The following is a 12,055-nucleotide window of genomic DNA, read 5'->3' as shown; positions in this document are numbered from 1 at the left end:
ATGCGGATCACTCACTGCCAACCAGGACGTTTACAGGCCTGGGCAATAGAGGCCCTTTCAGAACCCAATACTCTGTAGACGCTCATTAGCAGCACCATTAGCAAACAGTGACCCCAAATGAAGGAGCACCATGAGGTAGCTACTTATGGTGCTCTCATAAAGATTGGTGAAATAGTGTCTCTGCTCGATTGAGCATGTACAGAATATACAATGGGGTCATATATGCATTGGCTTTATGCCCATATACCTTTTAGGTTGTTGTTGTTTTTTACTTCAGGGAAAATATCTTAAATGCAGCAGCTCTGTTGGGGAGCAGTTGAATGCCTGCGTAGTGCATAGGGTCGCTTGGTCATTCTGAAAGAGGTTTGGCTCCCTATCAAGTGTTCTCAAATTGCCCGTTTCTTGAGCAGAACCTATCGCAAATCAAATAGCATCACTCTTAAATTATCAGCCAGCTAGACTAGTCTGATGATTAACTGCCCATCGGAGCTGGAATATGCATGCACTCAAAAGTAAACAAGGTGAACTTCTTCAGTTTTCAGCAGAGCTAATATATTGAAGAGATCCCAAGAGTTTATATAAGAGGCTTCCTCCTCACATTTGTTTGGCTTGTGCAACACTGTACCAGTAAATTATCCATGTATTTTCCTCCTCCACAGCAGGCAGTTTCATAGACACTAACAATGACATCACTGCCATTATCTTTGTGTTCATGATGAGGGAAAAGTAGAGAAATTAGATGAGGTAAACAAGCTGTCCCCAGGGTGCTGTGAGACGGCTCTGTTTACGATACTGCACCGAGATGATTACTAGGGGTCTAGTAATACTTGGCTCAAATAAACCATAATGCATCCAGAGGAATTTAAACCTTGTCTTCTTCTGTGGTGAGGCAATGTCTTGGTGAGCTCATCCTCTGAGTTTTGATGCTATTAGAGACTGGCTGGCTGCATGTTTCCTCTTTATCTTATCCCCGGGCCCCGGTCGTGTGGCTGTGTTGTGCTTGTGATACTCTGTATCACCTGAAATACCAGTCATAGTCATAAACAAGGCCCAAGTTAAACTGGACTTCACCACTGGCACACGTGAGACTCTGGCCACCACATGAGCTGCATTCGACCCTCATTTGTGTGAAAAGAAAAAACTTCATATGGGATAAATCCCTCTTTAGAGGTTGTTTTTCTCTTTTCAATCCATTGAGAGTGACCTGAGGTAAACTGGCCCAATGGCAGGGCAGTCAATCCTGTGAACAACGTGGGGAATGTCCAGCTAGCTGGGGGCAGGAAAAGACCGTGTTGATCCCAGGCAAACACCAGCGGGCAACACAGCCCCTGACCCAATGTTGAAATATCCCATTCTGTACAAACAGTTCACACTTTTACAGAGGGAAAACAAATTCTCCCCAGTCTACCGTTTCTTTTTCCGAAGGGGAGTAATTTATCATGCTCAAAACATATCCTCCAGCCTAGGGTCCGTTTGCACATAGGGGTCAGGAGTCACTCACGACTGGGGACATTGGCAACAGCAGAGTATCTGGACCAGCAGCGCAGACATTTATCTTGCTACTCAACGTTTGGGGGATATAAATGTCTCAGTGCGAGCCACAGAGAGGCTGAAGATATTTTGTCAGGCTGATATGTTGACATATAGTTTGTGGGCCGAAGCCGAAGGTGAAGTTGATCGATCCCCGTCGAGGGAGGAGCAGATCTTTTGTATATGACAGTAAAACATTCTTATGACGATTAAAAAATGTGTTGGTACCTTCAATTCTTGTACATTTTCTCAAAAAATGTATATTTCAACTCTGTCTGCTCAGGCAAATTTGACGAAATGCTAAACTCTGAACCAATCCGAACATACCCCTCCTGATGAAGGCAGCTAATGGCTTCTCTATACGATGTAAATACACCCTCTTGTGAAAACGCGAGCTGCTGTCTGATGAAGAAGAACATGTATAGCTAGCTCCCAAAGACTGAGATAAGATAAACATTTGTTTTCGAGTGCACTTGAAATATGCAGCATGTAATACGAATTGTCTTTATCATATGAAGAGGGAACTCCATTGACCATTTAGACATTTTATTGAAAGCTATCCAATGTTACAGTTTGACTAGCCTAGCCAGCTACTGTAAATGTCAATTTGTGTTTCATTAGCTATCTCTCTGTCTGTGAATTACATTTTTGAATCATGTTTTGGCATGATTATATGTCTCATTTCAAGTAACTAGCTGCAGACTGAAAGAAACATTCAATCATATACTTTGCATAGAAACCCAAAGCATGTACTGTAGATAGGGAATAGGATAGGGAATGCCATCCTTTGGAGAGAGGCATGATCCAACCTTGTTGTTATTAAAGCAGGCTACTGGTCACACACCTGTCTCTTATACACATCTAGATGTGGAGAGAGGCATGATCCAACCTTGTTGTTATTAAAGCAGGCTACTGGTCACACACTCAGCACTCATAGATAGTTGAGCAATATTTAATCCAATTTGCAGTCACACCTGGCACACCACACTTAGCCTTGCAAAGATGTATGTGTGTGTGTGTGTGTGTGTGTGTGTGTGTGTGTGTGTGTGTGTGTGTGTGTGTGTGTGTGTGTGTGTGTGTGTGTGTGTGTGTGTGTGTGTGTGTGTGTGTGTGTGTGTGTGTGTGTGTGTGTGTGTGTGTGTGTGTGTGTGTGTGTGTGTGTGTGTGTGTGTGTGAAATACAATTGTCTCTCAAAACAGTTGTACAATATGCTCTGCAATAAGTTAACCAGAGTTTGATTTCTAAACCAGATGAGTTCTCAAAAAGCAGCTGCTGAATACCATGGTGGGCATGCATAATGCCGGAGTCATTGGACTATAAGGTATGGAGAATGATAAAGAACCTGTAGGATTATAGGAAAAAAACAGTTGGGAAATAAATGTTTGAGTTTCAAATACTAAATGTTCAGTGAATATGAGTATATTTAGATGGTTGAAAGGATTAACTTTCCTACTAACTAAGTTGACGGTTCCGAATTCTTGCCAATCCATTCATTATTCTACTAACTATGATGAGTGTGAGACATGTTTCCATAGTGTGCGTTTCCTCCATATACATTCGAACAAAGAACACCATCACAAATAGTGTTTCACCAGTTATTTTGTATGGAGAGAAATACCAAAGGTGTCTCGGGCTGTATTTGAAGTATCTAAACATAGTGTAACGTACCAATCAATGTTACTACAGACCTTGGTTTGATTCCAGGCTGTATCACAACTGGACGGGATTGGGAGTCCCATAGGCTGGCGCACAATTGGACCAGCAACGTCCTGGTTAGGGCTTGGCACGGGTAGGCCGTCATTGTAAATAAGAATTTGTTCTTAAATGAAGTGCCGTGGAGGGCACAATCTCACAGTGTTGCAGTACAGAGATGAGAGCTTTACCATCTATGCCAAAAGCCTGGGCCTCTGATGGAGACTGTACATTTTTTCCTCAACGCATGCATCAGCATTCCCTTTCTCTCTAGGACCATTTGTATTATTTTCTACATTGTAGAATAATAGTGAAGACATCAAAACTATGAAATAACAGATATGGAATCATGTAGGAACCAAAAAAAGTGATAAACAAATCAAAATGTATTTTATATTTCAGATTCTTCAAAGTAGCCACCCTTTGCCTTGATGACAGCTTTGCAAAAGTAGCCACCCTTTGCCTTGATGACACCAGCCCCCATACCCCCCCACCCACCCTATTTTACACCGCTGCTACGCTCTGTTGTTATCATCTGTGCATGGTCACTTGAATACTTTAATAACTCTACCTACATGTACATATTACATCAACTAACCGGTGCCCCCGCACATTGACTCTGTACAGGTACCCCCCTGTATATAGTCTCGCTATTGTTATTTTACTGCTGCTCTTTAATTACTTATTACTTTTATTTCTTATTCTTATCCATTTTTTTAACTGCATTGTTGGTTAGGGACTCGTAAGTAAGCATTTCACTGTAAGGTCTACTACACCTGTTGTATTCGGCGCATGTGACTAATAACATTTGATTGGATTTGATTTGATTCAATATTATTCTACAATGTAGAAAATAGTAACAATAAAGAAAAACCCTTGAATGAGTAGGTGTATCCAAACTTTTGACTGGTACTGAAGCTGACCAATGAAGAGAGAGACAAGTGCCTTAGCAAATTGCAATTTCTAGCTTGTGTGGTCCAGAGACGAGGGACAATATAATTCTCCCCACTGCATGTTACAATAGTACAATTACTTGTTTGTCACGTTAAACTGATTCTACATTGTATTTAGTCTTCGAGATGCTCAAACAAGCACGTGTAGCCGTAGTTGGTATTCTTCAACTCTGAAATGCACTAAACTGTGTAAGACAAAACCCACAAGGAAATGACAATAGGCAAATGCATATGTCCTCTCAATGTGTACAGTGCCTTCAGAAAGTATACGTTCCCCTTGACTTATTCCACATTTTGTTGTGTTATAGCCTGAATTATAATTGATTAATATTAAATATACACATAGTGTAGATAATGACAAAGTGAGAACACGTTTTTAGAAATGTTTGCACATTTATTGAAAATGTAATTCAGAAATATCTCATGTACATAATTCTTCGCAGCCTTTTCTAAGATACTCCAAATTGAGCTCAGGTGTATCCAATTTCCTTTGATCATCCTTGAGACGTCACTACAACTCCACTTGTGGCCAATTCAATTGTTAGGACATGATTTAGAAAGAACTTGGTCAGCGAGTTGACCAAGAACCGAATGACCACTCTGACAGAACTACAGAGTTCCTTGACTGAGATGGGAGAACCTGTCAGAAGGACAACAGTTTCTACAGCACTTCACCAATCTGGGCTGTATGGGAGAGTGGCCAGACAGAAGCCATGCCTGAGAAAAAGGCACATGACAGCACGCCTGGAGTTTGCAAAAAGGCATGTGAAAGAGTCTAAWGTAAAAGATTGTCTGGTCTGATGAGACAAAAATGTAACTCTTTGGCCTGAATACAAAGTGCTATGTCTGGAGAAAACCAGGCATAGCTCATCACCCATCTGACACCATCCCTACCATGAATAATGGTGGTGGCAGCATCATGCTATGGGATGCTATTCAGCGGCAGGGACTGGGACACTGCTTGATCACCTCCGAAGGAATCCGGAAGTCCCCGAAGTGTGCACTTCCGAGGAGAGCCGAAGACACTCGATTTCCCTCAAGAATCATCGGCGACGAGTGAGTCGGTTACTCCTGAGCCTATGCAACTGGGCAGAGCTGGACTATCGCCTAGGGAACGTTCCCATAGGCTGAGCTGTTGTCTGTACTGTGGGGCTGCGGGACATTATATAGCCACCTGCCCGGTTAAGAGACCTATTTATTTTGTAGGTACAAGTACTCAGGTGAGCCAGACTAGGAATCCTCTAATTCCCATCACCTGCGGGTTTCAGGAAATCATAGTGAGGCTATACAGCTTCTCCTCATTGAGTCCCCCCATGTTCCTGTTGTTTTGGGATTTTTTGGCTCCAAAAACACAACCCCATTATTGACTGGACCACGAGTTCAATCCTGTGTTGGAGTCTGTTCTGCCATTCCCATTGCCTCAAAGCAGCGCAGCATTCCCTGAGACGTCCTCCTTAGGGCTTAAATCAAGTCTCGGATTTCTCTGCCGTCCCCGCAGAGTACCATGACCTCTTGGAGGTCTTCAGCAAGGCACGGGATACTTCTCTTCCCCCGCATCATCCCTAGGATTGTGCCATTGACCTTCTCCCAGGCACCACGCCGCCTCATGGTCGGCTATATTCCCTCTCCGGCCCGGAGACCAAGGCCATGGAGGAGTATATTGAGTACTCTCTGGCTGCGGGAGGCATCCGTCCTTCTGCATCCCCTGGAGGACCAGGGTTTCTCTTTGTGGAAAAGAAGGACAAGACCCTGCGTCCGTGCATTGACTACCGGGGCCTTAATGACATAATGATCAAGAATCATTACCCACTACCTCTACTCGGCTTACGAACCTGTCTGGAGGCTACCCTCTTCTCCAAGCTGGACCTTCGAAATGCCTACCACCTGGTTCGAATACGCAAAGGGGATGAGTGGAAGACAGCCTTCAACACTGCCAGTGGACATTATGAGTACCTGGTCATGCCGTTTGGACTCACCAATGCCCCCGCTGTCTTCCAGGCCCTGGTAAACAATGTGCTCCGGGACATGTTAAATCGTTTTGTGTTCGTCTACCTCGACGACATCCTGTTTTTTTACTGTTCTGCCCAAGAGCATGTCCTCCATGTTTGACAAGTCCTTCAGCGCCTCCTGGAGAACCAGTTATTTGTGAAAGCGGAGAAATGCGAGTTCCACCATTCTAGCCTCTCCTTTCTGGGATATGTCATCGCTGAAGGAAATGTCCAGATGGACCCGGAAAAGGTGAAAGCAGTAGTGGATTGGCCCCAACCTACGTTCAGGGTGCAGCTACAACGTTTTTGGGGGTTTGCCCATTTCTACCGGCGTTTCATTCGAGGCTACAGCACCCTGGCGGCCCGACCTCTGCACTCACCTCTCCCAAGGTACCATTCACATGGTCCCCAGTGGTTGACAGAGCCTTTGTGGACCTGAAGCATCGGTTCACTACAGCCCCCATCCTCGTCCATCCGGACCCGTCCCGTCAGTTTGTGGTTGAGGTCGATGCTTCTGATGTTGGAATGGGGGCTATCCTGTCCCACCAATCCGCCAAGGACCAAAAGCTCCACCCCTGTGCCTTCCTGTCCCATTGTCTCAACTCTGCAGAAAGAAACTACGATGTGGGTAACCTAGAACTCCTGGCGGTCAAGATGGCACTGGAGGAGTGGAGACACTGGCTGGAGGGAGCAGAACATCCGTTTTTGGTTTGGACCGACCACAAGAATTTGGAATATCTCAGCACAGCCAAGCGCCTTAACTCCAGGCAGGCCCGTTGTGTCTGTTACTCACCAGATTCAACTTCACCATTTCTTATCACCCAGGGTCCAAGAATGTTAAACCTGACCCCCTCTCTCGCCTGTACAGTCCCGCTGCCACATCCTCTGACTCCGAGACCATCCTCCCTACCTCATYCCTTGCGGCTTCTGTGGGCTGGGAAACCCTGGTTCGCAAGGCAAAACATTTCCGGTTGTTCCAGGTCCTGGAATGGGCTCATTCATCCGGGCTTAACCTGTCATCAGGGTTCCCGTCGAACCCTGACCTTCCTTCGACAATGTTACTGGTGGACAACAATGGTTCCTGATGCCTCTGCCTTCGTCACCGCATGCACCTTTTGTGCTCAGAATAAGACTCTGCGGCAAGCCCCTTCCGGCCTCCTTCAGCCACTACCTGTCCCTCATCGTTACTGGTCCCATATCTCCCTGGACTTTTTCACTGGGCTCCATCCGTCTGATGGCAACACCATCATTCTGCCGGTAGTGGACCGATATTCCAAAGCCGCCCATTTCATTGATCTCCTCAAACTACCCTCTGCCAAAAAGATGGCCCAGCTCATGGTGCAGCACGTCTTCAGGATCCACAGACTCCCGGTGGACATTGTCTCCGACCAGGGTCCTCAGTTCTCGTCTCAGTTCTGGAAGGCATTCTGCACCCTTATTGGGTCGTCGGCCAGCCTGTCCTCCAGATTCCATCCCCAATCCAACGACCAGTCGGAGTGAGCAACCCAAGACCTGGAAATAACCTTAAGATGCCTCGTCTCGACCAACCCCACTACCTGGAGCCGACAACTGGTCTGGGTGGAGTATTCCCGGAACGCGCTGTTCGGCCACAGGACTCTCCCCTTTCGAGTGCACCATGGAGTATCAGCCTCCGCTCTTCCCAGAACAAGAGCAGGAAGTCAACATACCCTCGGCACAGATGTTCGTTCGCCGCTGTCGGCATACCTGGAGAAGAGCCCGGGGCGGCGCTTCTCAAGACCAACTTCAGGTATCGTTGACAAGCGGACTGCCGCCGGACTCCATCTCCTCGCTATCGCATTGGACAGAGAGTATGGCTATCCACACAGGACCTGCCCCTTCGGGCGGAGTCCCGCAAACTTTCCCCCCGTTTCATTGGCCCTTTCCCCATCTCTAGAGTCCTTAGTTCCACTGCTGTTCGTCTTTTGTTACTCCGTACCCTCCGTATTCACCCTACGTTCCATGTGTCATCGATGGCCATCCGGCATACACGGTGAGACGCCTCCTGAGTGTTCGACCGCGTGGCAGGGGTTTTCAGTACCTGGTTGACTAGGAGGGTTATGGCCCGGAGAAGAGGTGCTGGGTCCCCGCTAGAGACATCCTGGACCCAGCCCCCACCGCCGGCACCCCGGTCAACCTGGTATGCAGCAAGGTAGGATGGCAGGTGGCGTCCCTGGGGGGAGGGTACAGTCACACCCTGATATGTTTCACCTGTGCTTYTCTCCACCCCCCTCCAGGTGTCACCCATCTTCCCCATTATCCCCTGGCTATTTATACCTGTGTTTTCTGTCGGTCTGTGCCAGTTCGTCTTGCTTGCCAAGTCAACCACCGTTTTTTCTCTCAGCTCCTGTTTTTCCCAGTCAATCTTTTTCTCGTCCTCCTGATTTTGACCCTTGCCTGTCCTGATTCTGAGCCCGCCTGCCTGACCACTCTGCCTGCCCCTGACCTCGAGCTTGCCTGACGCCCTGTACCGTTTTGGACTCTTTCCTGGCTATGAACTCTTGCCTGTCCCCGACCTGCCTTTTGTCTATCCCTTGGATTATAATAAATACCAGAGCTCAAACCATCTGCCTCCTGTGTCTGCATCTTGGTCTCGCCTTGTGTCGTTATACTTGGTTGATCTCTGGGAGCAGGACACGGGAGGGCTGAATAGATAATCTGAGACAAAAGTGAGAGACAAGTAATATACAAATAAATCATCACAGCAAAGGAATGTAGTTTGTGATCTAGAAAATGAACATCTTGCCAGTCTGAGGCAACGTGCTCTGCAATCATCCTACTCCATCTATTGGCAGGTATAATGTGGCATTTCTTGTCAGTGTGAAGGAAATTAGTGGGTCCTGCCTTGAAGACTGTATTAGATTTTCACTACTTGTCCTATAGATTTTTGTGGTCTTAAATTAGTAGATGGAATAAATTGATAGCTGAAACACTCCTTGTTCCGGAATTACATGCTAACTAGTGATAAAGCTATCAACTCCTGCTAGCTAGAAACAGAACTACTTAACTATCTAGCAAATGAGCAACATTACTAAGGTTGATGTGCTCTAAATTGGGAGTCATTTTACAGCTTGAATTGATGGTATCTCGTTTCTATAACTAAATAGTTAGATTACAAATAAAGAAAAAAGACTTTACCTGATAGCTTATCAGACGGAGATCTCTCTCTCGTTTTGGTCTAGACTCTGGCCTTTACATGAGCTGTCAAATACTTTGGTCCTTCACAGACTTTACAGTGCATTGCTTTTTTCCTTGAAATATCTTGAAAATGTTTTTGGGAGTTGTCTGTTTTGTTTAGTTTGTGTTCATAGTCGCAAGCATCGAGAGATTATAAAGAGAACGATGCACATTCTCCCTCACGATCTATTGTGCAATCTGATAGCTGAACAGTATGCTCATGATGTGGTCAGTGACATCTTCCTGGGTGTGCCATGCATTGAACAGAGATGGAGATGATAATGTACCTCACCCTACCTCATCCTATTGTCAGGCTGGCTGTTTTGCTTTCCCAGCACAAGCAGAAATGAACGTGTTAGCAGATTTAGGCCTGATTAGGGCCCTTCCCACCCAGGTCAGAGGGAGTCTGAACTGGGCCAAGCTATCAGGCCCATCTGGGTCAGCACACGACTAGTGAGTCAACTCTAAAGAGAGGATAATATTATCATGGTCAGAAAACACCTGACAGAAATGCAGTTACTGGTTCCCACACTTGACCAGCTGACCACTGCCAGTCAGGGTCGAATCAGAGGAGATCCACTTTCCTGTGAAATGGTTCTTTGTAAGCGTGTGGTTTCAGAAGTATTGCAATATGGCAGAAAGGGGAAAGAGACGGTCATGATTCAAGGGTCATGTTATATTTCCTGTGTACTGCAAGCTTCAAGTTTGTGTGGCTGTGAGCCTATTATTAACTCCATTATAAAAGTGCTTACCGGTATGTTAAATTATTTTATTTTTTATTATCAACCCACACAGCAACCTGTACATGGGTTACGGAGGGGGGGGGCTGTTACAACTGAGTCTTTCTGTCTTGTCATTCATTTTAGTGTATGACACACCACATAAATCACAACTATAGAATGCAACATATGCATGGTCACTTCCGTCTGACCCAAATGACCTCATCAGAATACCCACTCCATGACATCACAGACGCTTAAAGAAGCGTCTTAATCTACAGAATGTGACCCCAAGGGCACCGTTTGCACTTCTGATACTGTCCAATATAGATGGAAGGCTACCATTATTCTGGCCACAGCTGCTCCAGAGAGCTGGTCTTACAAAAGGGCCATACAGCTCTGAACTATATTTATAACTAGCCAGGCTTGTTTGGTATCCACGACACTCTTCAGTGAGGTCTGCAGGATAGCTCCATGCAGGGTGCTCATCATGACTGCTGTTTTTATTGAAGATTGCGGCTGGCTTGGGAGGGCGAGTCACTACTGCCTCCATGCTTTGAGACCTCCGTGCTTTGTTTACAGTACCTGTTGCTTGGTGCTCATAGGCTGCTATAGAACGTAGTCAATAATAGAATAACATAGAGCAGGCCCCCCGGGAACGAATAATACATTTGGAGAGGATGATGTCAAATTGTTTTAAGCTCCTTATTGATGTAACAGCCCCTTCTCTTTGTTTTCTCTCATTATTTTTATCTGCTACGGTCTTCATTTATAAGCACATCTCCTGGATGGTCCTTGCAGCCTCATTTCCGCAGACCACAGGGGCCTACGTCAAAACCCACATGCACACACACACACACACATACATACCCCCGCAGCCCCACATTCACACGCCCTCGCAGCCACACACAGACACTCACTCAGAAACACAAACACACTCACTCTTTCAGAAACACTTGTCTCCCAACGCTAGCTGGCCGTTTGGAGCACAAGTCTCCTTTTGCGTCATCATGCCACACACAGACTAACCCAAAATGATGGAGGGCCGGGGCCGTGAGCAGGGCAGACAGAACGACACCCTCGTAAAGCAGGGAAACCCAAACACACAGGGTGTGGGTGTACAGTCAGTGGTGTTCCTCTCTGCCAAGGACAGACTGTTCACCACAATCAGGATGTAGAAAGGTGGTTGGGCCGGAAGCTGGACATTGTTATTTGAATTTGTACTATTAGCCTCATACACAAGTTGTACATACACTTTTAGAAAAAGGGTTTGAAAAGGGTTCTTCGGCTGTCCACATAGGAGAACCCTTTTTGGCTCCACGTAGAACCCTTTTGGGTTGCATATAGAACCATCTGTGGAAAGGGTCCTACCTGGAAACCAAATGGGTTCTACCTGGAACCAAAAATAGTTATTCAAAGGGTTTTCCCATGGGGACAGCCAAAGAACCCTTTTAGGTTCTAGATAGCACCTTTTTTTCTGAGAGTGTACTGTATTGATTATGATGTACAGTAGCTAACAGTGAAATAACCTGCCACAGCAACCCTTGTAGTTTACTTCTGTTGATTAAGTTCATCTCTAATGCAACAGGTGCCAGGGAGATTAGCATTATTAGAATGTGCAATATCAGAATGGGCTGTACATTACTCACATATTGAGTAAGACTGAGCCACATCTCTGATTCAGAGGGATTGGGTTAAATGCGGAAGACACATTTCAGTTGAAGGCATTCAGTTGTACAACTGACTAGGTATCCCCCTTTCCCATTTCTATGACCTACATATTTAAATTATAATTGTTAACCTGCCACCTGCTTTGAACATCAAGACTGAGGCATAATGAATTGTATTCTTAATGCAATAAAGGTCAGAGGTCATTATTGTGTTCCCTCACTAAGGAATCGTTAGTCTAATCAACATCACCTTGCTCTATTGATCTGTGCATAACTTATCATACACAACCTCCTTAAAACTATCCATT

Source organism: Salvelinus sp. IW2-2015, linkage group LG14, assembly GCF_002910315.2.
Source record: "Salvelinus sp. IW2-2015 linkage group LG14, ASM291031v2, whole genome shotgun sequence".
NCBI classification, from domain to species: domain Eukaryota; kingdom Metazoa; phylum Chordata; class Actinopteri; order Salmoniformes; family Salmonidae; genus Salvelinus; species Salvelinus sp. IW2-2015.
The sequence above is the reverse complement of the archived record's forward strand: the minus strand, read 5'-3'. Positions refer to the sequence as shown.